We start from the raw sequence: 25,018 nt of genomic DNA, 5'->3' as shown, positions 1-25,018 counted from the left end.
GGGAAAGCTAGGGAATTCCAGAAAAACATCAACCTCTGTTTCATTGACTATGCTAAAGCCTTTGACTGTGTGGATCATAACAAATTGTGGAAAACTCTTAAAGTGATGGGAATACCTGACCATCTTACCTGTCTCTTGAGAAACCTGTATGCGGGTCAAGAAGCAATAGTTTGAACCCTGTATGGAACAACTGATATGTTCAAACTTGAGAAAGGAGTACGGCAGGGCTGTCTGCTGTCACCCTGTTTGTTTAACCTATACGCTGAGCACATCATGAGAAATGCTGGGCTGAATGAGTTATAAGTGGGAATCAAGACAGGCGGAAGAAATATCAGCAACCTCAGACATGTGGATGATACCACTCTAACAGCATAAAATGAAGAGGAAATAAAGAGCCTCTTGATGAGGGTGAGGGATGAGACTGAAAGAGCTGGCTTATAACTAAATATTAAACAAACTAAGATTATAGCATCCGGCCCCATTATTTCATGGAAAACGGAAGGGGAAAAGGTGGAAGTAGTGACAGATTTCCTCTTCTTGGGCTCTAAAATCACTGTGGATATTGACCGCAGCCATGAAATCAAAATATGATTGTTTCTTGGCAGGAAAGCTATGAAAAACCTAGACAGTGTGTTGAAAACCAGAGACATCACTCTGCCGACAAAGGTCCATATAGTCAAGGCTCTGGTCTTCCTAGTGATCATGTACAGTTGTGAGAGCTGGACTGTAAAGAAGGCAGAATGTCAAAGAATTGATGCCTTAGAACTGTGGTGCTGGAGAAGACTCCTGAAAGTCCCTTGGACAGCCAGGAGATCAAACCAGTCAGTTTAAAGGGACATTAACTCTGAAAACTCGTTGGAAGGACTGATGCTGAAGTTGAAGCTCCAGTATCTTGGTCATCTGATATGAACAGCTGACTCATTGGAAAAGTCCCTGATGCTGGGAAAGATTGATGGCAGAAGGACAAGAGGGCATCAGAGGATGAGATGACTATATGGCATCACTGACGCAATGGACATGAACTTGGGCAAACTTTGGGAGATAGTGAGGGACAGGGAGGCCTGTGTGCTGCAGTCGATGAGGTCACAAAGAATTGGACACAACTGGGTGACTGAACAACAACAACAACAAAACACAGTTCTCTTAGGTAGATAAAGTATTGGCTATATTTCATAGGTGAGGAAACTGGGATTTCCCTTTTCTTACTGGTTTTCTGTCTGGTTGTTCTAGTTTTAGTTGGCTTTCATGGTTACCATTATTGTGAGGCTGTTGGTTTTCAAAGCTACTTCAGCTATGGCAAGTGGAATGGGAATAGGGCAAATTAAAACTCCAGAAAGTTTGCTATTCTTATCAAGATTCAGCTATTTTTTGTTGTTGAATAAATGCTCTCTGTAGACTGTTGTTAGCCTTTTGCTAATTTTCAGAGTTCTGAAAATGTTTGATTTTGATAAAATTTTTTCATGTTCTCATTAAAGCAGATTTTGGAGGTTCTTATTTCACCAATCCCACTAACGTCCTAGGGACTGATAGTTCTTAGCATTAGAGGTGATGCCTCATCAGAGCCATTTCTTTAAAAAAATTTCAAAAATATATTATAAATATACAAATACATTGTGAATAAGGTGGAATTGATCAGAATGTGATTGAGGACAATCTCCATCAGAACACCTGGAAATTTATTAAGATGCAAATTACTGAACCACCTCAATTCTATTAAACCATCTTCTCTAGAGAGAGAACCCTAACCTTGTATTTTCACAAACTCCCAGGTGACTGATGTATATGTACAAACTAAAATTGAAAAATTACTTCCGTATGGTGTTTTACAATTGACATAATTCGGTGTTCAGATACTAGATATTGAGTTGTAAGATTGATTTCAAACATCTTAAAACTCAGCAACAGGAATTTTGGCAGATAACCACTTTCCTTCATGTTTACATTTATCAGTGATATTTCAACATTACCTCTACATAAGTATATCATGAAAATATCTAAGAGTTGGGTTATTAAGCATCTACCGTCTGCTGGGTGTTCAGGGCTTTCACTTTGTCATTTAATTCTCAAAGTTCTGACGTTTTATCCTTATTTTAAAGATTTAGAATTTCTCCAGGGTCATATCGTTAAGAAAACGGAAGAATCAGGATTTAAAAGGAGTATCCCTGACCCTAAATTCCATGCTTTTTCTCCTGTACTTTCCTGGTTCTCTTAAGCTACAATTCTATTAGACATTTCTCACTTGAGCATAATGATTATCTTGCCAGTAGATTTACAACCCTATTCATTTCAATTCTTTAAAAAAACCCAGAAACTTCAGGACATTCAATGTCTTTCTTATCTCTGTATTGCAATCTAACATGTCTTAGTCTGAAAGTTATGGAATAATTGGCAAAGAGAGTGACTTGTTTGGCGCAGACATGAAATGTGGTATGCATGAGCAAGGAGGTAAAATGATTTGGAACTTCTGTGTGGGCCAAGGGCTGAATTTCACAGCAGCCCTAAAATGAAGGTGAAAGAAAGGAATTGAGGCCCTTAAGCAAACCAAATCAAATTAGTTCAAAGAAAAGGAAATGACTTTCCAGATTAATAGAGATGAGCTGGCCTGTACATGCTGAACACCCTCATATTTTTCAATGACTATATGTCATTTTCTCAAGGCTGTGGGCAATGGGTGTATATTTTAAAAGATGATTGCAGAAGAACCAGTTTTCTCATTGAGCTGGTCAGCATTTTCTGATGTTGCAGTGCTCTTTCTCAGAATTCTGGATTGGGTTCATCATGTGTCAAAAAGACAGCACATGACACAGAGGGGTGCTCTGTAGCCCCAGACGGGACCTGGAAAATTGGCTGACCTGACTTTTAGAGCTGGCAGCTTATTTTTGATCTCACTGTGTGTCTGTACAGAATTCCTCAGGTCATATGCAGCGTAGAGGACTTGAGAGAAGCCCGGCTGTGTTAAATCAATTTTGTATTCTGCATTTTAATAGATTCGTTCATGTACAGGTATGTATTTCTTAGTAGATGTTAATTATTAGATGAATACACTCAGAACTCTTTGAAAACAGGGACTGTTTCTCTTTCAGCCTTGTCATATCAAAATCTAACACAATGTTCTCAAGCTTAGTAGGCACTCAGGATGTTTGGGGAAGGAATAAAAAGTTGAAATCAATGAGATGCAGATTAGGAAATTGTTTATCTCATCTGTTCTCACTGTATTGCTTTATTTGAAAATAGATTAAAATAGAGATAATAACTCAGTAAGTATAAGGGTAAAGAATAACAATCAAAAAAATCCCTGTACCATTTAGTGTAAGAAAAGAAATGTTGCAGTTAACTTTGAAGTCTCCTGAGTCCAAACTCTTTCTCTTTCACTGTGTGACCCCACCACCAGGGGTGACTACTGTTCTAAACTTTGAGTGTTATCATTCAGCCTGGTTGCTTTTATATGAGAAATAAGTGTGCCTATTATTATTAAAACATTGCATTTTTGTGTGTGTGGAAAGGATAAGATTAATTTCTGTTTAAAGCGACAACAATCATTGTCGATGGGCTGAAAGTCCAAAAGGGGGAGATATAAAGGTCAAACAGGCTCATCTGCTCAAAAATATATTCAAATCTTGAGTTTCCATAGCCTTTCATCACAGGAGTAAATAATATGGGAATTTCAGGTTCCTTAGTGGGAAGAGTGAAGGAGAGATTTTTGGCAGAGGGCTGTTCCTAGTGTCCCTGTGTATTCCCACTGAACCTCACATGCTGCTCCTGTTAATAAGACTCTTCAGTGGCTGGAGACACGTTGCTTCTGAGAAGTGTGAACCTGCAGTACGGAGAAACGTGGCCACAATTTCTGATATTTAAATTTCTTCTCCTTGTGGATTCATTGATTGTGACAGCATCCTCACCACCTTGTAGATTTGAAAGGCTTGAGCCTTTTTAGGAGCCAGGCTTGATGAATCAAAGCTGTTTTCCCACAGAAGAAGATGAAAGATGTGATTTATAGTTTATTTACAGTGAAGAGAGTGAGAGAAAAGTCTCTCTTATAAGAACCTGATTGACTTCTTTGGGGACTTTCCAGAAGGAGGAAGAGTTGCTCTTGTTTTTCTTCCTTTAGACTGGAGTTACTACTTTTTCATGGGCCTTCTCTGAGGAGGCCAAGTTTTTTTTTAATTTGTTTATCAAGAGGTAATCTTTAGAATACCCTCCAGAGTGGGCCTGTCAGTTAGGTCTGCTGTTGAAGGAATTTTATTCAATTTTCCAATACCTTGATATTGGAGATGGGGTGTCAATGTTCTGGTTATTATCTTGACAGCATTAATACATTTGTTTTATTCATGTTACATTAGTTTTATTCATATAGTACATTCATGAGCATTTAGTGTATGCTAAATGCTGGAAGCAAGCAGTGAATAGAATGGATATACAGTCTCTGTCTTCAAGAAGCTTAATAGTCTTTCGTGGGAGGCAGACACGAATTCCAGTTCCATTAAGTGCCATGAAAGAAAAGTATACTCCATTTTGCTAAAGTTCATGAAGATGAACCTTCTTTCCATCTGCTTCATATTTCCTTGTAGAGGGACTTCATTTATAGCAGTGCTCCTGGCTTCTTTGAGTTGGGCTGGGCTCACTTAGCTTTCCCTTGCCTCTGCTTCTGAGGTGAACCTGTCCACCCTGAGCCTCTGCCTCTGAGTGGAACGTAAGTTTTGGGCCTTCCAGGTTTCCAGCACTGCTCTAACTGCCCATTTTTGTTGAAGCATGCAGTTCAGACCAGGAGAACCACTGCTGTCTCATACCTTTGCCTTTGTTAGTATTATGCTGATACTTGATCCTCATTTGCTTGACTTTATTGTTTCTGAGGTAATTCAGAATTTGAGTGGGACAGCAGATGCTATTATTGGTTTCTTTACACTTCAACGCTAAGCATCAAACTTGATCCTTAGACTGAAAGAGTCTAGGTTCTAGACCAGGGGTTTTCAGATTCTGCTTCTCAGAGGAAGAAGGACTGGAGTGAGCTGGCAGGGCTGCCTCCATTCACAACAGCTTCAGTGGGAGCAGATTTCCATGGGTCTATTTTATATGTTAGGCTTCCACACATACATTTTGAGGTTAAAATGAGTTTACCAACTAACTGGTGCCTTAGACGTATAGCTTTCAAACATTTTAGGCCATAATCCATACTGTGTATAATTGCATTTCATATTATAGGTACTCATATTTTAAATACATGTGTGTACAGACCTTACCATCTCCATTTCATTCCATTCCTCTCCATTCTAATTCAGTCCCTTCAATTCTTTCAATTTTATACCACTAGAAAGAAGAGTTTGGTTAAAAGTCACTGAATTGGTTCTACCACACTCATGACATGAAGTTTGAAAAATTCTGCATCAGACTGTGTTCACATTGCCAAAAGGATGTTCTCTGATCTCTTGTCTGAACTTCTGCTGATGGCATCTCTCTGCCTTATGTGACTCATTCCTTTTGAAGCTCAATATAGTATTTGTTTTCTGAATGTATATAAATCAGAGTTAAACTTATTATGAAATTATGGTCCCGTCTGAGCAAGTATTTTTTCACTGTTGTTGTTATTGCTGATGTTTTCACTAATACCAAAATGATATAGTACACTCCAAATCTGGCAAACATTACTACATTTTTCTCCTGAGGCTCATTTTAAACCATGTTATTATTACTGGCCTGTTTTGTTTTGTTTAATGGAGTAATTTTCTATCAAATCACAGTTGTAAACAAAGCTGACAAAAATTCTCAAGTTCATAGAATTTATACTCACCTGGAGTGTTTCTTTTACACTAAAATATTCATAGGACTCCTATTTTAGGCTGAATTATTTATGTGAACTTATTCCTCACCAGCACCCCACTTTTGACAGTATGGCATCCAGAAAATGGCTCTGTAATGGGGATGAGGAAGGCAGTATCGTTTTGGTGCAAAAGCTTGAGTCTGGGTGTTTCAGGTCTGGGCGGAGCATGAGAAAGGGAGCTAGGCCACTCAGCGACCTTGGGCACAGGAGGGACGAGGCGTCCAGAGGGATATGAAATGCTCTGAAATAAAAGGACGAGGGCATTAATAACAGGGCTTTCCTGATGTAGCTTCACACCAGCCTTGTCCCCCAGCCTGTGAAAAGTGGGTTAGTCGCTCAGTCATGTCTGACTCTTTGCGACCCATGGACTACAGCCCGCCAGACTCCTCTGTCCATGGGATTCTCCAGACAAGAATACTGGAGTGGGTTGCCATTTCCCTCTCTGGGGGATCTTCCTGACCCAGGGATGGAACCTAGGTCTCCTGCATTGCAGGGGGATTCTTTACCGTCTGAGCCCCCAGGGAAGCTCTGGTCCAGTCTGGGAAGCTGACTTGAAAGCCATCAACACTGCAAAGTCAATCCCTATACTTAGCTTCTGTCTCCACACGTGGGCATCTAGTTCAGAGAGCGTCTGATGGGGTGTGAGTGGTTCATCCCCATATAGGGGAGGAGGGATGTGCTGCCTGACAGAGCTTGGCCTCCCGGGATGTCAGGTCCGGGTCCTCTCTTCTGCCTCCCTCCAGTCGCTGCTCATTTGCTTTCAGTGGGTGGTAGACGTAGGCAAACACAGGCGCGTCCTGCGTTGGCAGCAAGGCCTCTCCTTCAGAGTCAGGCTCTCCCTGGATGGCACTGGCTGGTAACCACAAGAGCGAAGACTGAATCAAGTGGATGCTGGCTCTCTGCCCACCACTAACTGATTTTACTCAGCTTCCCCACTGTTGATGATACAACTCAAGTGAGCCTTCAGTTTCTTCCTGCTGCTTTCAAAACCAGCCTTTGCTGCAGGCTTTCTGACTTGCCATTTTGAGATGTTATGGAAATAACACTTGCCTGCCATCAGCATACCTGTCTTGGTGTCCAGAGTTTGCCTCCAATGTACTGTGTACAACACTTAACCTCCTGTGCCTTGCTTCAAATAGAGATCCTAGCTCCTAATATTGGCTTAGCTTTGTGGTTCTTATCTCAGGAATTTATTGAGGTGGAAAGCAGAAAATGCTTAAATGAAACTCAAGGCTCTATGTTAAAATCCTAAACAGCTGAAGAGTATTCCTGGAGCGGGTAAGGAGTGGGGAGAGGCAATTAGGCTGCAAGGCAAGATTTCCGGCAACTGGGGGGTGGAGAGACATGTCCTGCCCTCAGAACTTGTGTTCTGCTCGGGAGGTGATAGGTCTTCCCTGGTGGCTCATACAGTAAAGAATCTGCCTGCAATGCAGGAGATGTGGGTTCAGTCCCTGGGTTGGGAAGATCCCCTGGAGGAGGGCATGGCTACCCACTCCAGGATTCTTGCTTGGAGAATCCCATGGACAGAGGAGCCTGGTGGTCTACAGTCCATGCGGTCGCAAAGAGTTGGACACAACTGAGCGACTGACACCTGTCGCTTCCAGAAGGTGACAAGATCTCTGGAAGGAAGTATGATACACTGTGCAGGCACCCTTAGATGCCTTGGGTTCTGCGACTCGTGTTTCCATTTCACTTGAGATTTCCAGTTTCAGCAAAGGAACTGCAGAGCCTGGAACAGTGAGTGACTTAGCTGTAGCCAGTGTGGACTCGTATCTGACAACCTGAAGTATTCCCCACCTTGGAGACAGGCAAGACCCCAGGGCTTTCTACCTTTAAAGCAGAGAGTCCCAAGAAGGCCTAGCACTTCACTTCTTCAAAGTCCAATAGGAATGGGACTTGGAGTCAGAATTCAACTGATTTTTATAAAGGATAAAAATAGCTCATGTACAGTTTTTTACGGGCTTTTCTGATGGCTCAGTGGGTAAAGAATCTGCCTGCAGTGCAGAAGACACAGGAGATGCAGTTTCAGTCCCTGGGTTGGGAAGATTCCCCTGGAGGAGGAAATGGCAACCCACTCCAGTATTCATGCCTGAAAAATCTCATGGACAGAGGAGCCTGGTGGTTTAAAGGGTTGCAAAAAGTTGGACATGATTGAGCGACTAAGCATAGTACCTAATTTTTTATTATACATACTCAAGGGAAGGGACTGCGGCTCATGCTCTAAGCTGTGTCACTGTATTTACTGAGTGAAATCTCTTGGAAAACCCTGTAGTTTCATTCTGTGCACATGGAGCTTCTCTGTCGGGAACCTTGGGGAGCCACGAGAGCTCCAGGCCAGGTTGGACAAAGCAGGATGAGTAGTTGGAGGCTGGGAAGCCTGCCCGTTGGGGGTGGTGAGTGGCCGGGGCAGGTTCAGGCAGGGCTGGGAAAGCCCATCAATGAGGAATCACCTGCCGGAGGCAGCGTTGGGGTAACACTCAGCAATACTTCATTAGTTGAAGCCATTAGGGACTGTTGGGTTCTGAGGGCTTCCTCAGCCCCAAGTTCATGTCTGCTTTCCTGCCTGAGGCCACCAGACATCCCTCCTCTGCCAGAGAGACGGGAGCCCGGAAGACTTCTGGGCCAACATTTCTCTCCCACTGCTGTGGTTTCCTGAAAACGGAGACTTTGCCTTGGCTCTGAGACTCCGTTCTCCTCCCGTGCTTCACAGTTCCCACTCAGTCATGGAAAGAGGAAAACGTGCCTAAAAATAACGACCAGCTGGGCCCCCAGAGCGTGGCGGAGTGCAGCCGCCTCTCACGGGAAATGTTTGAAGTCTGCCCCTGTGGTTCTGAAAACTTGGCGGGAGCACGCTTGCCTGAAGGGCCCTTCAAGTCCTCCTATTCTTGGTGCCTCTCTGAGCCGTCTTTGCAAAGGCAGGTGCTCCTCGCCTGCCAGTTATTGAGGTCAGCCCAAGATAGCAGCTTTCGGGGAAATAGGATGACGACGAAGAAAATATTTTGAGTGCCTTTTCTCCTGCCTTTTTGTTGCCCCTTCTTTCCTGCATCCCTCCTCCATCTCTGCATGAGCCCCCCCCCACCCTGCATTCCTAGGTGTCTCCTACGCCTGTGCTCTCTGGATGCCTGGAGACTTCCATGGTCCCTGAGCCACCTTTCCTAAATAATAGCCCTTTGTCTGAGATCTCACTGTCTCTTCTTCATCAAAACTGACATATCCGTCCTTCAGGGAAGGAAGCTAATCTGATAAGTGGATTCACAATAAAATACAAAGGAGGATGGTTTAGAATGACCTGTTATACAGAGTATGGAGCATTGTTTCAAACTGTGATTAAAAAATGCATTTCATAAAATTCACCATCTTAAGCATCTTATTTTTTTTGGCTGTGCTGGGCCTTCATTGGTGTGCATGGGCTTCCTCTAGCTGCAGCGTGCAGGCTTCTCGTTGCGGTGGCTCCTCCTGTTGCAGAGCATGGGCTGGAGAGCGCAAGCTGAGTAGTGATGGCCCCTGGGCTGACTTGCCCCTTGGCGTGTGGGCTCCTAGTTCCTGGACCTGGGGTTGAACCCCTGTCCGCTACATCGGCAGGCAGACTCTTAACCACTGGACCACCAGAGAGTCCCTCATCTTACTCATTTTTCCTTCTTTTTAAAGTATTCCATTGCATGTACATACTGCATTTTGTTTATTCATTCATCCCTTAATCAACTATTGGCTTGCTTCTACCTTTGGGCTATTGTGTGTAGTACTGATATAAGCATGGATGTGTAAATATTAAGACCCTCCTTTTAATTCTTTTGGATGTATACCTAGGAAGTATATGTGTACCTGGATCACATGGCAATTCTGTTTTGAGTTTTTGAGGACCGGCCATACTGTTTTCGACAGCAGTTGCATCATTTTACTGATCCTATCAATAGTGCATAAAGATTCCAACTTCTGGACACCCCGACCAACACTGCTTATTTTCTGTTTTTTGTTGTTGTTGTCAGTAGCCATTCTAATGGGTGTAAGAGTATGGTTAAATTTTAACAGAATATTTTAATGCTTCAGCCTAACGGAATAACAATGGTGCTGATTTCACACTCTGGTACAGGCGATGGGGAGTTAGGTGTTTTGGTTAGGAGATTCCTACTGCAGCCTTTAAACCACTTGCCATAGATGTCAGCAGTCATTATATCACCTGAGTGACAGATAGCTCACCTTCTCTGAAATCTAGATAAGAATGCCTCCTTTTTAATTAATAAATTTTATTTTTTTACTTCTGTAAAATGTATCAGGCATACAAAAAGGACAAAGTAGCATTCTGAGATAGTGACAAAATGTTTAATTTCTCTATGAAAATTTTCAAAATAAGATTGCAGCTAAGTTCACTCTCTCAAAATATTTTTTTTTGGACCAGGATTAGAAAAGGAAAACTCCCCCACAGTCTAGAGTTATCAATGAAAGGCCATGGTTAATATTTAATACACTTTTAAACTTCTTCCATCATGTGAAGACATTTATCTTTATAAAGCAGGTCAAGGATACTCTTCAAAGGGAAGTGAAAGTGAAAGTTGCTCAATTGTGTCCTACTCTTTGTGACCCCATGGACTATAGAGTCCATGGAATTCTCCAGGCCAGAATATTGGAGTGGGTAGCCCTTCTCTTCTCCAGGGAATCTTCCCAATCCAGGGATCAAACCCAGGTCTCCCCATTGCAGGCTTGACGCATCATAAACTAAAATGACAACTATATCCTCAACTGTTTTGAAACTCCAAATGTGAGCTTCTGAATGGGCCCTAAACTTGCAAAGTATAGCTTCCCATCTTCCTTAATATACTTGACACAAGTGCTACTAAATTTTCTTTCGTCTATATCTTTGATCAGTACTTACTAACTTCCCATATGTGCCAGAACCTGTGATGAGTGCTGATGGAGTCAGTGATTTGGCCTTAGACTGCTCACTGTCTAGTGTGTTTCTCCATTCGTCAGGGTAACAGGCTTGAGCACATAAACCTTTAGAATCCTGTGAACCACGCAATGTTTTAATCCACAAACAATGTTTGTTTAGGGAACAAAGCAACAATAACATGCAACAGGTCCAAAGAGGAAAGTAACTCTAGTTTCTGAAAGGGAATGAAGTTCTATTTGTGCTTGCCTCTCCTCATGCCTTCAAGATCGTAAAAGGCTTTTAATTTTTTGGAGGTCAGCTGTAGTTACTGCCTTAAAAGCTACATACTTCTTTCAAGGCTTCAGTCATAGACTCGAAGGAAAGCCTGAAATCACCAACTAAGAAGCCTATGGGCTTTAGATGAGCCATTTTCCAACTTAGGAAGAGAAAAGAGAGGAAGGAACAAGAACAGCATAGTGGAATCAGAGTCAATATCAATTATATTTGGGTGAGGATCCATTTAATGAATGATAACTCAATTCCTGGATTTCAGGGACAAGCCTGTTAACTTGTCTTCTGTAACTGTAAGCGTAGTTATCCTCTGCCTGTTTTGTGCAGTGACAGCTCAGTGTGAGGCAATGATTTTTAGTGGGTAGTGGTGGTGAGGAGTGTGATTTGACCTCCCCTCCACCACGGGACTTTTAGCCATGTCTGCAGATATAGTTTTGATTTTTATAACCTGGGGATGTTGTGTGCGGGGTGCTGTTGGTATCTAGTAGGTAGAGGCCAGGGATGCTGCTAAACATCTTAAAATGCACAGGACAGCCCCACCCCCCGCAACAAATAATTATCCTCTTTGAAATGACAGGTATGCCAAGATTGAGAAACTTTGGCATAGGAGATAAAAGCTTCTTTTATGGGGCTAGACTGACTCAGTTTCATTTGACCTTGTACAAATGACTTAACCCCATCGCTCACTTCCCCATCTACAAAATGAAGTAATAGTATGATCCTTCTAAGATTTTTATGAGATTCAGTAAGTATATGTATATGGTTCTCAGAACAGTGCCCAGAATATAGTTAGCACCATATAAATATTAGTTGTTTATTTTTGTGCAAAGCAGCACAGGATAAATAGAAGAACCATCAAAACAATAGAATCTCTGCACAAGAAAGTGCTTTTGAAGGGAATGTCATTAAAAGCCACCATATAAGGTAATGATCAACACAGACTGACTAATTTGATGAGACCCTTAGATACTGGAGTCTGATGATGAACCGTATGACACTGTTATTACTCTACTAGTTTCCTACAGCCAAGTTAGTGCCCTGGCATTGACACAGAAAGTATGTGAGGGCACATCCTAGTACATTGTTTATGCTTGGGTGGTGGTTGTGTTTAGGTAGTAATCATGTTTTTAAGATTCTTGAAAGGTCACAGATGTGAGCTGTGAGACAGGGGACAAGGAAAGACTCATGGATATATAATTGAAAATTGGCCAGTCACTTGGCAGGGCTGTTGCTGTCCATAAGAAGTGCGGGCAATTGACCTTTAAGATAACAAAGATAAAACTCGGTAAGGCCAGAGTCTGGGGAAAGACCTTGAAAACTAAAAGTGGTGATATTTGTGGACAGAGGCAATGCATTAGCATATAATTTAGTCTCCCATTAATTGCAGAGCTGAAGATGCCAAAAAGGGAACATTTAAGTACATACGACAAATTATAGGTGTTCAGTAGAGGAGAGAGGCTGAACTGACCTGTCTGCATACTATGCTCAGAATTATATTTAACCTAGTCGTTTTGATTTGCATGAGAGTCTGAAAATATCTCTACTAAGCTTGATTCAATAGAGCTTGACCTTGAGGCTCTTGTTTTATGCTCTTGGTAATTTCAGCAGCAAGGGGACCAACTCTGACTTTTTCTACCCTGGATTCTTTCTCTCACAATGAAAGTTTTAATTAAGATATTTCACATGAGGGGCTATAGGCAATTTCACAAAGCCTCAGGAGATCAACTGTAAAGTCACAGTTTCAGGTCAGTCTGTGATCAATGGCCCTCTACTTTAAGTATTTGTGAACCCAGCAGAAGATATTTACAGTGATACTGAGATCCTCCAAGGCTCCATAAAATGTGCCTTTATGGTATATACTCACTTCTAAACTTAAAGGGCTGAAATTCACCAAGTTCTGGTATAGTCTCTTACCAGCAAAATAGAAGAGATCACAGAGAACAAGTTAAAGATAATAAATATTCTTTTTGAATACCTACTACAGGCATAATCAGGTAATGTGGAAAGCATTTTAGATACTAAAAACAGATAAAACTCTACCCATTTTATAGAAAGTAGAGCCAGGGTCCAAAGAAGTTGGGTAATTGGCTCAAGATCATGGACCTGGTAAGCTGTGGTGCCAGGGTGTGCCAGATCTCTTTCTAGGTTTCCCAGGTGGTAAAGAGGTAAAGAATCCACCTGCCAGTACAAGAGACTCGAGTTTCAATATCTGGGCTGGGAAGATCCTCTGGAGGAGGACATGGCAACCCATTCCAGTATTCTTGCCTGGAGAATCCCATGGACATAGGAGCCTGGCGGGCTACAGTCCAGGGGCCTGCCAAGAGTCAGCCACGACTGAGCTACTGAGCACACACGGCTGTCTCCAAGGCCTTTTCTGCTTTATCTCCTTATCTCTTGAGTGATTAGTATATCACATTCATGTCTCAGGCACTGCTGACATCTTAAGAATCTCTGAATGATGAGGGGATTTGAGATGGGTCATGTCTGGGGTTGGGGATCTGTTTATTTGGAATTAACCAAAAACTTACATCCTCTTCTATTTTAAAATATGGGGATCCCAAATTTTAAGCAACTATCACTACTGCTTGTCACTTAACATAGCAGATATCACCAGAGAGACACGAGAAATATCTGTTAGTCACAAAAAAACAATGAGGCCATATACGTCCTGTATCTCAGGGGTCCTCAGCCTCTGGGATCTAATGCCTGATGATCTGAAGTGGAACTGTAATAATAATAGAAATGAAGTGTACAATCAAGGTAATGTACTTGGTTCATCCCCAAGCCATCACCCCACCCTACACCCATCAGTCCATGGAAAAACTGTCTTCCACAAAACCAGTCCCTGGTGCCAGTAAGATAGGAGACTGCTGCTATAGATCCTACCTCCAAAATATATTCAGAGCCCAACTATTTCTTCCCATCCCCTATACTACCACCCATGTTTGAGTCTGCACCATACTACAATTTCCTGACTGGTTTGCCTGTTCCTCCTTTCCCACCCCTACAGAACACTCTCTTCATAGCAGCTGGCGTGATCTAAGGTAAATCTAATTATGTCACTCTTGCTCAACATCCTCCCGTGGTCTCCTAATGTATTCAGAATAAAATCCAAACACATGTGCATTGCCTGCAAGTTCTAATGTTCACTCTTCCTACCTTCCAAGCTTTTCTTCACCCCTAGCTCTTTGTACTTACCATACTTTGTAATACTCAGAATATTTTCCCCATATCTCTTTGCCTGGCAGTCTTCTCTCATCATTTGAGTACCAGTCCAAATGCCAACCCTGTAGAGATGACTTTCCTCCACAAACCTAAATAGAAGTATCACATCCCAACTCCCATCCACCTGTCAGGCATACCACTCTCCTTCATGACACCATTTGTTGTTTTGTTTTCTTTAGAGCAATTATCACCAACTCACATTTTCTCATTTATATATGCATTTGTCATCTATCTCCATCCTCTTAGAAGTTAAAAGATTTTGTCCTCATCACTTCTGTATCTCCTGTGTCTAGAAAGAGTGACTGACTCATAGTAAGCACTTAATAATCATTCATTAGTATTGAAAGAATGCTGGTTTGGGGGTCATGAGACTCGTATTTAATCCCGGCTTCACTATTGGTTTACAGAGTATGTCAGACAAGTCACTCTTCTTGGGTCTCAGTTTGTTTCTTCCTCTATAGATTGGATCAAATGGCCTCTGAGACCCCAGTCTAATTCTAAAATTACTACTGCTTCTTGATTCTGACTCCACAAGCAGTGGGATGGAGTTCCTTGATTCTTCTCTTTGTAGACCCCAAAGTGATTATTCTAATATTAAAAAATGAGAAGTGCTGCAAGCCTAGGTTATCTTAGTGACAAAGAGAGCTTGTTCAATAATGTTGATAATGAACTTTTGGTACCCTGAAAGTGAGTTTTATACATAGAAAAAGTGAATTCAATTCTACTTCTGTCATAGAAATTAGTATTCAGTTTAATAAAGTTACAAATAAAAAGTCTACTTCTGTTAATCTCTAATTCAGCTTGAGGTGAATTTTTATCTATTGAATTTTAGCTACTGCTCTGATGAATTTTTGAATAGTATTTGGTCCCATTAATGTTTAATCATTTAAATACTGTTTAACATTTTAACAGAAGCAGACGATATTAAGAAGAGGTGGCAAGAATACACAGAAGAACTATAGAAAAAGATCTTCATGACCCAGATAACCATGATGGTGTGATCACTCACCTAGAGCCAGACATCCTGGAATGCGAAGTCAAGTGGGCCTTAGGAAGCATCACTACGAACAAAGCTAGTGGAGGTGATGGAATTCCGGTTGAGCTATTTCAAATCCTCAAAGATGATGCTGTGAAAGTGCTGCACTCAATATGCCAACAAATTTGGAAAACTCAGCAGTGGCTACAGTTTTCATTCAAAGGTCAGTTTTCATTCCAATCCCAAAGAAAGGCAATGCCAAAGAATGCTCAAACTACCGCACAATTGCACTCATCTAACATACTAGCAAAGTAATGCCCCAAATTCTCCAAGCCAGCCTTCAACAGTACATGAACCATGAACTTCCAGATGTTCAAGCTGGATTTAGAAAAGGCAGAGGAACCAGAGATCAAATTGCCAACATCATTTAGATCATTGTAAAGGCAAGCGAGTTCCAGAAAAACATCTACTTCTGCTTTATTGACTATGCCAAAGCCTTTGACTGTGTGGATCATAACAAACTGTGGAAAATTCTTAAAGAAATGGGAATACCAGACCACCTGACCTGCCTCCTGGAAATCTTTGTTCAGGTCAAGAAGCAACAGTTAGAACTGGAGATGGAACAACAGACTGGTTCCAAATCAGGAAAAGAATACATCAAGGCTGTATCTTGTCACCCTGCTTATTTAACTTATATGCAGTGTGCATCCAGAGAGGTCAATGGCAACCCACTCTAGTACTCTTGCCTGGAAAATCCCATGGACGGAGGAGCCTGGTAGGCTGCAGCCCATGGGGTTGCGAAGAGTCGGACACAACTAAGCAACTTCACTTTCACTTTTCACTTTCATGCATTGGAGAAGGAAATAACAACTCACTCCAGTATTCTTGCCTGGAGAATCCCAGGGATGGGGGAGCCTGGTGGGCTCTGTCCACACAGAGTTTGACACGATTGAAGCGACTTAGCAGCAGCAGCAGCAGCAGTGTGTGTCATGCTAAATGCCAGGCTGGATGAAGCACAAGCTGGAATCAAGTTTGCTGGGAGAAATATCAATAACCTCAGATAAGCAGATGACACCGCTATAATGGCAGAAAGTGAAGAAGAACTAAAGAGCCTTTTGATGAAAGTGAAAGAGGAGAGTGAAAAAATTGACTTAGAACTCAACATTCAGAAAACTAAGATCATGGCATCTGGTCCCATCACTTCATGGCAAATAGATGGGGAAGCAATGGAAACAGTGACAGACTTTGTTTTTTGGGGCTCCAAAATCACTGCAGCCATGGAATTAAGAGACACTTACTCCTTGGAAGAAAAGGTATGACCAACCTAGACAGCATATTAAAAAGCATAGACATTACTTTGCCAGCAAAGGTCCGTCTAGTCAAGGCTATGGTTTTTCCAGTATTCATATATGGATATGAGAGTTGGGCTATAAAGAAAGCTGAGCACTGAAGAATTGATGCTTTCAAACTGTAGTATTGGAAAAGACTCTTTGGAGTCCCTTGGACTGCAAGGAGATCCAACCAGTCTATCCTAAAGGAAATCAGTCCTGATTATTCATTGGTAGGGTTGATGCTGAAGCTGAAACTCCAATACTTTGGCCACTTGATGCTAAGATCTGACTCACTGGAAAAAACCCTGATGCTGGGAAAGATTGAAGACGGGAGAAGAGGGGATGACGGGGATGAGATGGTTGGATGGCATCACCGACTCAATGGACATGAGTTTGAGTAAACTCTGGGAGTTGGTGATCGACAGGGAAGCCTGGCATGCTGCAGTCCATGGGGTCGCAAAGAGTTGGACACAACTGAGCGACTGAACTGAACTGAAACATTTTAAATTACATTTTGTAGATTCAAACTCTTCTAAAAGACTTTGCTGGCTTTCAAAGCTTTCTCTATATTTACTTTTTATAAATCTAAGAGGTGCATTATAGATATTGCAAACTTGAGTGTAGTTAAAATTTCTAATATTGTACATAAACTTAGCAAGATTTCAACTTAAATTCACAAGTTTAAATTAGTTTCTCAAATATGTATTTTTAATTGCGATAAACAATTATTATTACCTGTTATTCTAATAAGGTATATTTTATAAAACGTTACACAAACAAATAAATCCAGTATGTGCAACTTGCTTAACACAATAATATTTTTTGTTTTAATGCAGAAACAAATTTTATGCTTTATTTTTAATCTTCCTTAGATTAAAATATACTGATAAGTACTAAGGAAAGGATTGTATCATGCCCCTCCTTGCTCGTTTTGAGATATAAGGATGTGTCTTTGTGTAGGTGTTAGTTTAAGCTGAATTGTGGGGATAATCTGTAGCACTGATCAGGAATTCACACTCTGAGTGTTTTCAATTGACATGTGATCAGGAAGATCTAATTCTACAGGCAGCTTCTGCAAAAGCTTCATCTATCTTTATCACCAAACTTTTTGTCTAATTCATATAACAGATATTTGAAATAGTGTCTTGCTAGCATAATAGATGATAGATAGAAATATGCTCTTATATGTGGAATTGGAGCTAAAGATACGAGGTTTGGCTAAAACATTTGAGACAGTCTTTACTTTTGGTGAAGAGCATATGAATCTTGCTAGTCCTTCAGTTTTACCTTTCATGTATCTGTATGTGTGGTAGAATTTAGTTTGAGCCTTACCTGCGTACCCTTCCCTGGTGGCTCAGAGGTTAAAGTGTCTGCTTTCAATTCAGGAGACTCAGATTTGATCTCTGGGTCAGGAAGATCCCCTGGAGAAGGAAATGGCAACCCACTCCAGTACTCTTGCCTGGAGAATCCCATGGACAGAGGAGCCTGGTAGGCTACAGTCCATTGGGTCGCAAAGAGTCGGGCATGACTGTGTGATTTCACTTTTCCTTTACCTGCTTGATAGCATAGTGGTGAGGTTATGGGTGAGTAGCTCCTGGTATTTACCAAGAAGGACCTGAGGGTTGTTCCTAACCAATTTGACTTAAAGTCAGTTGGAAACATCTTTCCATGTAATTTTGCAATTAACTTATGGTTGCATAATAAGAGGAGATTCTTTTTGGCAACATTGATGAAACTGTATTATAGTTGTTATGTCATTGAATTCATTAACTGCAGGGGAGGTGGCGGTTTCATAAGTCAGGATTTTTAATTTTCTACTTAGGGGAATCTACAATCCCTACATTGTTTGATTACTTGTTGTAATTCTTCAGCTTTTAACTATGTAAATGTCTTTCCCAGTGAATTTTAAAGGTCACCGAACTTGATGGAATCCTGTGTTTTATATTTTATAATTATGGAATCATATCACATGTTTGGTGGCTCAGATAGTAAAGAATCAGCCTGCAATGCAGGAGACTCAGGTTCAATATCTGGTCAGGAAGATCCCCTGGAGAAGGGAATGGCAAGCCACTTCAGTATTCTTGCCTGGAGAATTCCATGGACAAAGGAATGTGGTGGGTTACAGTCCATGGGGTTGCATAGAGTCGGACACGACTGAGTGAATAACGCTTTCTTTCACTTTCACAAGCTCATTGAAATAACATAAGATTAAATTTTAGTGCTCTCTCTCTTTAATAACTATTCCAGTCAAAACTTCCAAAAGTCATTCTACTGAAGTAGGAGAAGTGAACTGTGTGGCAAAGCCTTAAAAATCTAGCTCTGGAAATACCTCTTATATCAACTAATGGTGGATCACTGGTTTTTATTCTCCAGGGAAATGTTTCAGCCGTGTAGGTTCCCTCATATGCTTATGGCATATGCCCAAATGTCAACTGGAGTAGCTATCTTCATTTGAAAAGGGAAGCATGTGGAGAAAAGGGGTAAGGGGAATGATGTTGAGTAGGGAAATAGGATAAAAGAGGGTACTTGCTTCCACTAGGGTTTTTTTTTTTTAATATCTAGATTCTAGGCAACATGTTTACCCAAGAATGGGGGAGGAGAGCAGACAAAGGTAAGCCATTTCAAATTTTACTGTCAAGGATTCCTTTAAAAGAGTTACCCTGTAGACCCATGTCTTTATAGATCTTTCTCTACTAAGCAATTTATTACATAATAGTTTATTACCCCACTTTTATTAGTCAAAGACCTGTGTCTGATTGTTAGAAATTCTAATTAGCATGTGCTAAGTTGACTTAATCCTTTTGGCTAAAATAGAGTAAATTAGGATGCTACTTAGGGATATTTTAATGAGTCATTAAAAAAATAATATGTAATATAATAAAAACAAAACCTAGAATTAAATAGAGCATATTGTGTTTATACTGCATCCTTTCTTTTCTTCCTCAAAAATCAGCTATAAAGCTATAAATTTGAAATATATTTTTTTAGTCTGAAAACTTACTTCCACCTAATTGCATGCTATTCTTATACTTCATTATTAATGGCAACATTATATTTTAGTGCATGCATAAACCATAATTCCTTTACCCAATTCTGCTAAAAATGTGAAGGTTTCATGTGAAGATTTCTCTTTTGTAAAAATCTTTTTATTTTATATTGGAGTATAGCTGATTAACAATGTTGTAATAGTTTCAGATGGACAGCAGAGACTCAGCCATACATATACATGTATCTATTCTCCTACAAACTCCCCTCCCATTCAGGCTGTCACATGACATTGAGCAGAGTTGTCTGTTATACAGTAGGTCCTTGTTGGTTATCCATTTTAAATACATCAATGTGTCATATCCACTCCAAACCTCCTAACTATCCCTTCCTCCTATTTCATGAGACTTATCACAAATGCATTCTCTCAAAATCACCTAGTGTTTGAAAAGAAATACTGATTTCCAGGCCTTATACCCAACATTCTGAAATATAATCTCTTGGGTTGGGAAACAGGAATCCTCATTTTTAATAAGCATTGCCTCATTTTTCAAGTTGTTCAGATCTCATTGTTCCTTGAACCACACTTTGAGAAGCTCTGTGTTAGAAATTTTGAAATACTGAACAAAACTTCCAGATCACCCCCTGAACTGAATTCACAGATCTGGTAACTTCAGGTTGGGAACTTCTGAAAGGGTGAATAATTGCAAACTCGATTCAGCTGTTCAGCCTTAGGCATTACTTCAAGAAGCTATTACTCAAGAAGCTATGACTAAGTTGACCTTTTGTCATATCTCTTTTCCTCCCTGTTTATTTAAGTTACCATCTTAACTGGCTCTTGAAGTCAAAGGTGCTTTTGTTCTCTGCATGAATGGTTTGATTCACATCATACCAATACAGCTTCAAAGGAAGAAAAGTCTCTTACCTTGGGATAATCTCTCCCTCCCCCTGCAAATGCCACAACCCAGCTAAAGGATTTTTAAAGGGTTTTTTGTTTGTTTGTTTGTTTTAAATAAAGTCAGACTCTTCAGATTACTGCTCTTTTTTTTCTCCTTGGAAGAAATAAGGCCAAAAGAAATAACAGTCACTCACAGCATTTTTAACAAAGGTGATTTCCTCCACAAATATTGTACTTAAGGCAGTGATTCACAAACTGGGAGCTGAAAATGCACAGCTTTACTAGGGCCATCTCCAAAATATCTGATTCAGGAGGTGTGGGAGGGGGACTAAGAAATAGTATTTTGATTCAATGATTAGCCAGGTCTCTGAATCAACATTTTAATGAATGAAGCCCAATGGATCACTTGCCCGAAGTTAAATTACCAGGAAGTGACAAATTCTTACTAGAAAGCCTATGTTCTTTCCACCATCTCCTGCTGATGAAAATAAAAAGGACAGGAAGGAAGCAAAGGTGGTCTGAGCTACTTGCTGTTTGTTGGGCCTCACATTCCTTCATTCACCTTTCTCCCTCTGCCCCTCCATTCACTCCATGTTTCAGTAATACTGGGTTGCTTATGGCACCTGATTATGCACGCTTGTTTTTGTCCTTTTGTACTTGTTCTTTCCGTCTGGAATTCATGCACTCAGCTCTCTTTTCCTCACTGAACTCCAAGACTCCATTCAAATATCGCCTCCTTATGAAGCCTCCCTGACACTTCAGGCTGAATACATTTCTCCTTCTCTGTACCCAATAGGACTTTTGTATCCGCTAGTGTTTTGGTGCTGAGAAACCAGTGTATGTTCTATTGCCTGTAATTTATTGAGAATACTTTCTCATAGGCAGTGTAATAATGTATATGAGTAGTTTAGTAATGAACTCTATACCCTAGAGCTGGTTTGATGAATTATCCTTATCAGGAAGCAGCAACAAGATTTGAGTAATAGACACTTTCATTTTTAGGGCCTGCTCATTTAGGGAACTTGGAGCAAAAATCAGTGAAGCCATCTCTTTAGGTGAAAAGCATTTTAAATAAATTTGTAAATATATTAAACACAATGCTGATATACATGCTTTTGTTACTAATTAAGGTCTCGTATGCATAGAAAGCCAAACTCGGACAGTGGATGTTTGCAGCAAAGTGAGAGTTTAATCGTAGGGCACCAAGCAGGAGAATGGGCAGCTTATGTTCAAAAGACCCAAATGCCCCTATGGCTTTCAGGCAAGAGTTTTTAAAGACAGTGTTAGGGGAGAGAGTCACAAGATGCATAATCAGCTCATGGATCACCTTCTTATTGGCTGGTGGTGATGTAACAGGGTAATATTTCAAGAATCTCAAACATCTGATTCCAACCAGTCTGGGGTCTCTGTGCTTGTGGTTAGCGTGTAGCCTCCACCTCCTCTTGAGTGGGGGTCTTAGTTCCTACAGAACAACTGAAAGATATGCATAAGATGGTTATCTGTTTCCCTTCAGGAGGAACTTGGAACCCTCTGATTCTGGTCCTGATCATTAACCAATTGGACCTGCTCTTTGGAACTCAAGAAGGGCCTAGAAGACAAGCCTTTTTTCCCCTGCAATTCAGAAATGGAGGAAAGTTCAAATGGAGGATTTTTTGAACTTGGCAAGGTCCTGAGGGGTCTTGCCTGGCTTCGGTTGTTTCTTTTTTTTTTTTTTTTTATACTCCTCATCTCGAGGGGAATAAGGGCCGCACAGGAAAGGGAGTAAAATTTTGAATAGAGAGGTTAATCATAGATTCAGCAGGGGGACTGTTTCACCTTATGGACTTTTTAATATCTTTTCCAGCCCCCCTCCCACCCCGGTCAACCCTCCCCTTCCCCTGCCACTATGCAGTTGATTTATCATCCCAGTTTGTACAGTCTGAACAAAGGCCACATTAAGCATAGCTACTGGGGATGCACGATGCACTCATTTGCAAACATTGATGTTCATTTTTAACCCTGTCAAGAAAATTCATCTAAAGAAACGACAAGCCTAAAGAGTTCCTACATTAGCCATTTGTCATTAGAAGCATTCCACACAATGAATAGGCATTACAGGTTGTTAAGCATCTACAGGAACAGTGCTCATTGAAATTTGTTGGAAAGATGATTGAATATTATTTAAGTAGGACTTACATGCAATAAATAGTACATTTGACAACTGCTGAGAAAATTGATGAAAAGGATAATATTCCATTTTGGACTCTAAACAAAAGGCAATCAATTAGGGGGACCAGTTTGAATAATGTGAAAGAAACAGTGCCTCGAAACTCTCCTGCGGAAAGATTGGCCCTCAGGCTGCGATAACTGCTTTTGCATTAAAAAGATCTATAGCTTGGCATAAACACAGCACACAGAATATTATGAACAGAATCCGTTTTTGGACCCACTGCCCTCCCTAGAGCTTGATATCTCTTGAGTCCACTTTCTTTGCTTCCCTTTCATTATGGGCTGCATTTCAACTTCCTTCTGAGCTCATAACCACACTTTGACCAACCTTTAAAGCATCCTCCCCAGCAAAGATTTTTAGTGATTTAAAGATGAATCATTAACAGGAAGCTCAGAGGGTATTACCGACTTTTGGGACTGGCCCTGCAATGCCACAGTGTGAGATTGTTGGTGGGATGCTGCATTTGTTGGTACTGGAGATGAGTAAGCTTTGACGATGGTGTCCTTAAATCAGAAGTTGGCATCTTTTTTTTTTTCTGTAAAGGTCCAGAGAGTAGTTATTTTAGTATCTGTGGGCCATATGGTCCCTGTTACAACTCAACTCTGCCATAAATAGCCCCAAAACAGCGATAGTCAATGCGGAAGTGAATGACCATGGTCTTGTTCCAATAAAACTGTGTTTACAGGCAGCTGGTCCCTGCTCTACATCAAGGGACTAAAATCACAACTGAACAGGTCCCACACAAAGCAGTCTTCGATCATGCATTTTTACAGTAAATAACTCTTATCTCATGGATGAGGATTTCTCATTTCATATTGTGTATTATCTTTGCATCATAGATTGAATGGCTAGTACTGAACTGGAAGCTCCCTCATTCTCCCTTTTGTGCCTTCCTCTCTAGCCTTCTGTGTCTCTATCAGTGCCTCCTAACCTTTCATACTGGATCAGAGTAGATGCAGCCTTTGGAACCTACCTGTGAACTGTTGTGTAATAGCTATGCCAAAACTTGGAACCTACCTGTGAACTGTTGTGTAATAGCTATGCCAAAACCAAGAAGAGGGGCCAATTTAATTCCTAGATGGCTTAATGGATATTAGGTGCTAGTACCTTTCAAATATTCTGGTTTTTCTCCCCTTGCTCTAATCCCCAGGATTTTTATACAGGGGAAATCAAAAGTTTTAGAAAGGAAGTCAGTTAAACAACAAAACTATAAAGCTCCCTCAGACCCATTGAACCTGAGGGCTTTCAGATAGGAAAGGGACATCTACTGACTACATACATAGTAGTTCTCTTAACTGACTTCAATGAGCAGATTTACTCCCTGGATTACTAATGATGTAATACACCATTTCTCTCCATGGTATAAAAGAAATATAGAACTCTCATGCCACTTGAATACTTGGTCTACATTCTAGTACACTGCAATCATCCAGCCAGCTTTTAAAGATTCTGTTTCCATGCCCCTTAGAGCAAAATCACCAAGGGTGGACCTCAGGTGACTCTAACGTGCTGCTGAGAAAGGGGACCTCTGTTTCTAGCTACTCCAAGTTTGGTCTGTGACCAACAGCAGCACATGGAAACTTAAAATTTCCATATTCTGCCCCACTCCAGACCCACTAAAGCAGAACCTGCATTTTAACAGGATGAGTAGGTGATTCTTAATTTGATTTTTTAATTGAAGGATAATTGCTTTACAGAATTTTATTGTTTTCTGTCAGACTTCAATATGAATAAGCCATAGGTATACATATATCCCCTCCCTTTTGAAACTCTCTCCCATCTCCCTCCCCATCCCACCCCTCTTGGTTAATACAGAGCCCCTGTTTAAGTTTCCTGAGCCATACAGCAAATTCCCATTGGCTATCTATTTTACATATGGTAGTGTAAGTTTCCGTGTTACTCTTTCCATACATCTCACCCTCTCCTCGCCTCTCCCCATGTCCATAAGTCTATTCTCTATGTCTGCTTCTCTATTGCTACCTTGTATATAAGTTCTTAGGAACCATTCTTCTAGATTCCATATATATGTGTTAGAATACAATATTTATCTCTTTCTTTCTAACTCACTTCACTCTGTATAATAGGTTCTAGGTTCATCTACCTCATCAGAACTGACTCAAATGCATTCCTTTTTATGGCTGAATACTCCTTGGAAGGAAGGTTATGACCAACCTAGATAGCATATTTAAAAGCAGAAACATTACTCTGCCAACAAAGGTCTGTCTAGTCAAGGCTATGGTTTTTCCAGTGGTCATGTATGGATGTGAGAGTTGGGCGGTGAAGAAAGCTGAGCGCCGAAGAATTGATGCTTTTGAACTGTAGTGTTGGAGAAGACTCTTGAGAGTCCCTTGGACTGCAAGGAGATCCAACCAGTCCATCCTAAAGGAGATCAGTCCTGGGTGTTCATTGGAAGGACTGATG

At 40.9% G+C, this 25,018-nt stretch overlaps 1 long non-coding RNA gene across 1 annotated transcript; it reads right to left on the bottom strand.

Annotated features, from left to right (window-relative positions):
* Window positions 1-4,312: 4,312 nt before the first annotated feature.
* On the bottom strand, window positions 4,313-10,750 carry LOC145546520 (uncharacterized). Its single transcript, XR_014082984.1, has 2 exons — window positions 10,686-10,750; window positions 4,313-6,056 (listed from the first exon to the last, which is right to left on the bottom strand). It is a non-coding gene; the product is annotated as an uncharacterized LOC145546520 (long non-coding RNA).
* Window positions 10,751-25,018: the final 14,268 nt, after the last annotated feature.

This window comes from Giraffa tippelskirchi, chromosome 4 (genome assembly GCF_054371585.1).
Source record: "Giraffa tippelskirchi isolate mGirTip1 chromosome 4, T2T-mGirTip1v1.2.pri, whole genome shotgun sequence".
Taxonomy (NCBI): Eukaryota; Metazoa; Chordata; class Mammalia; order Artiodactyla; family Giraffidae; genus Giraffa; species Giraffa tippelskirchi.
This window is presented reverse-complemented; position numbering and strand designations above follow the sequence as displayed.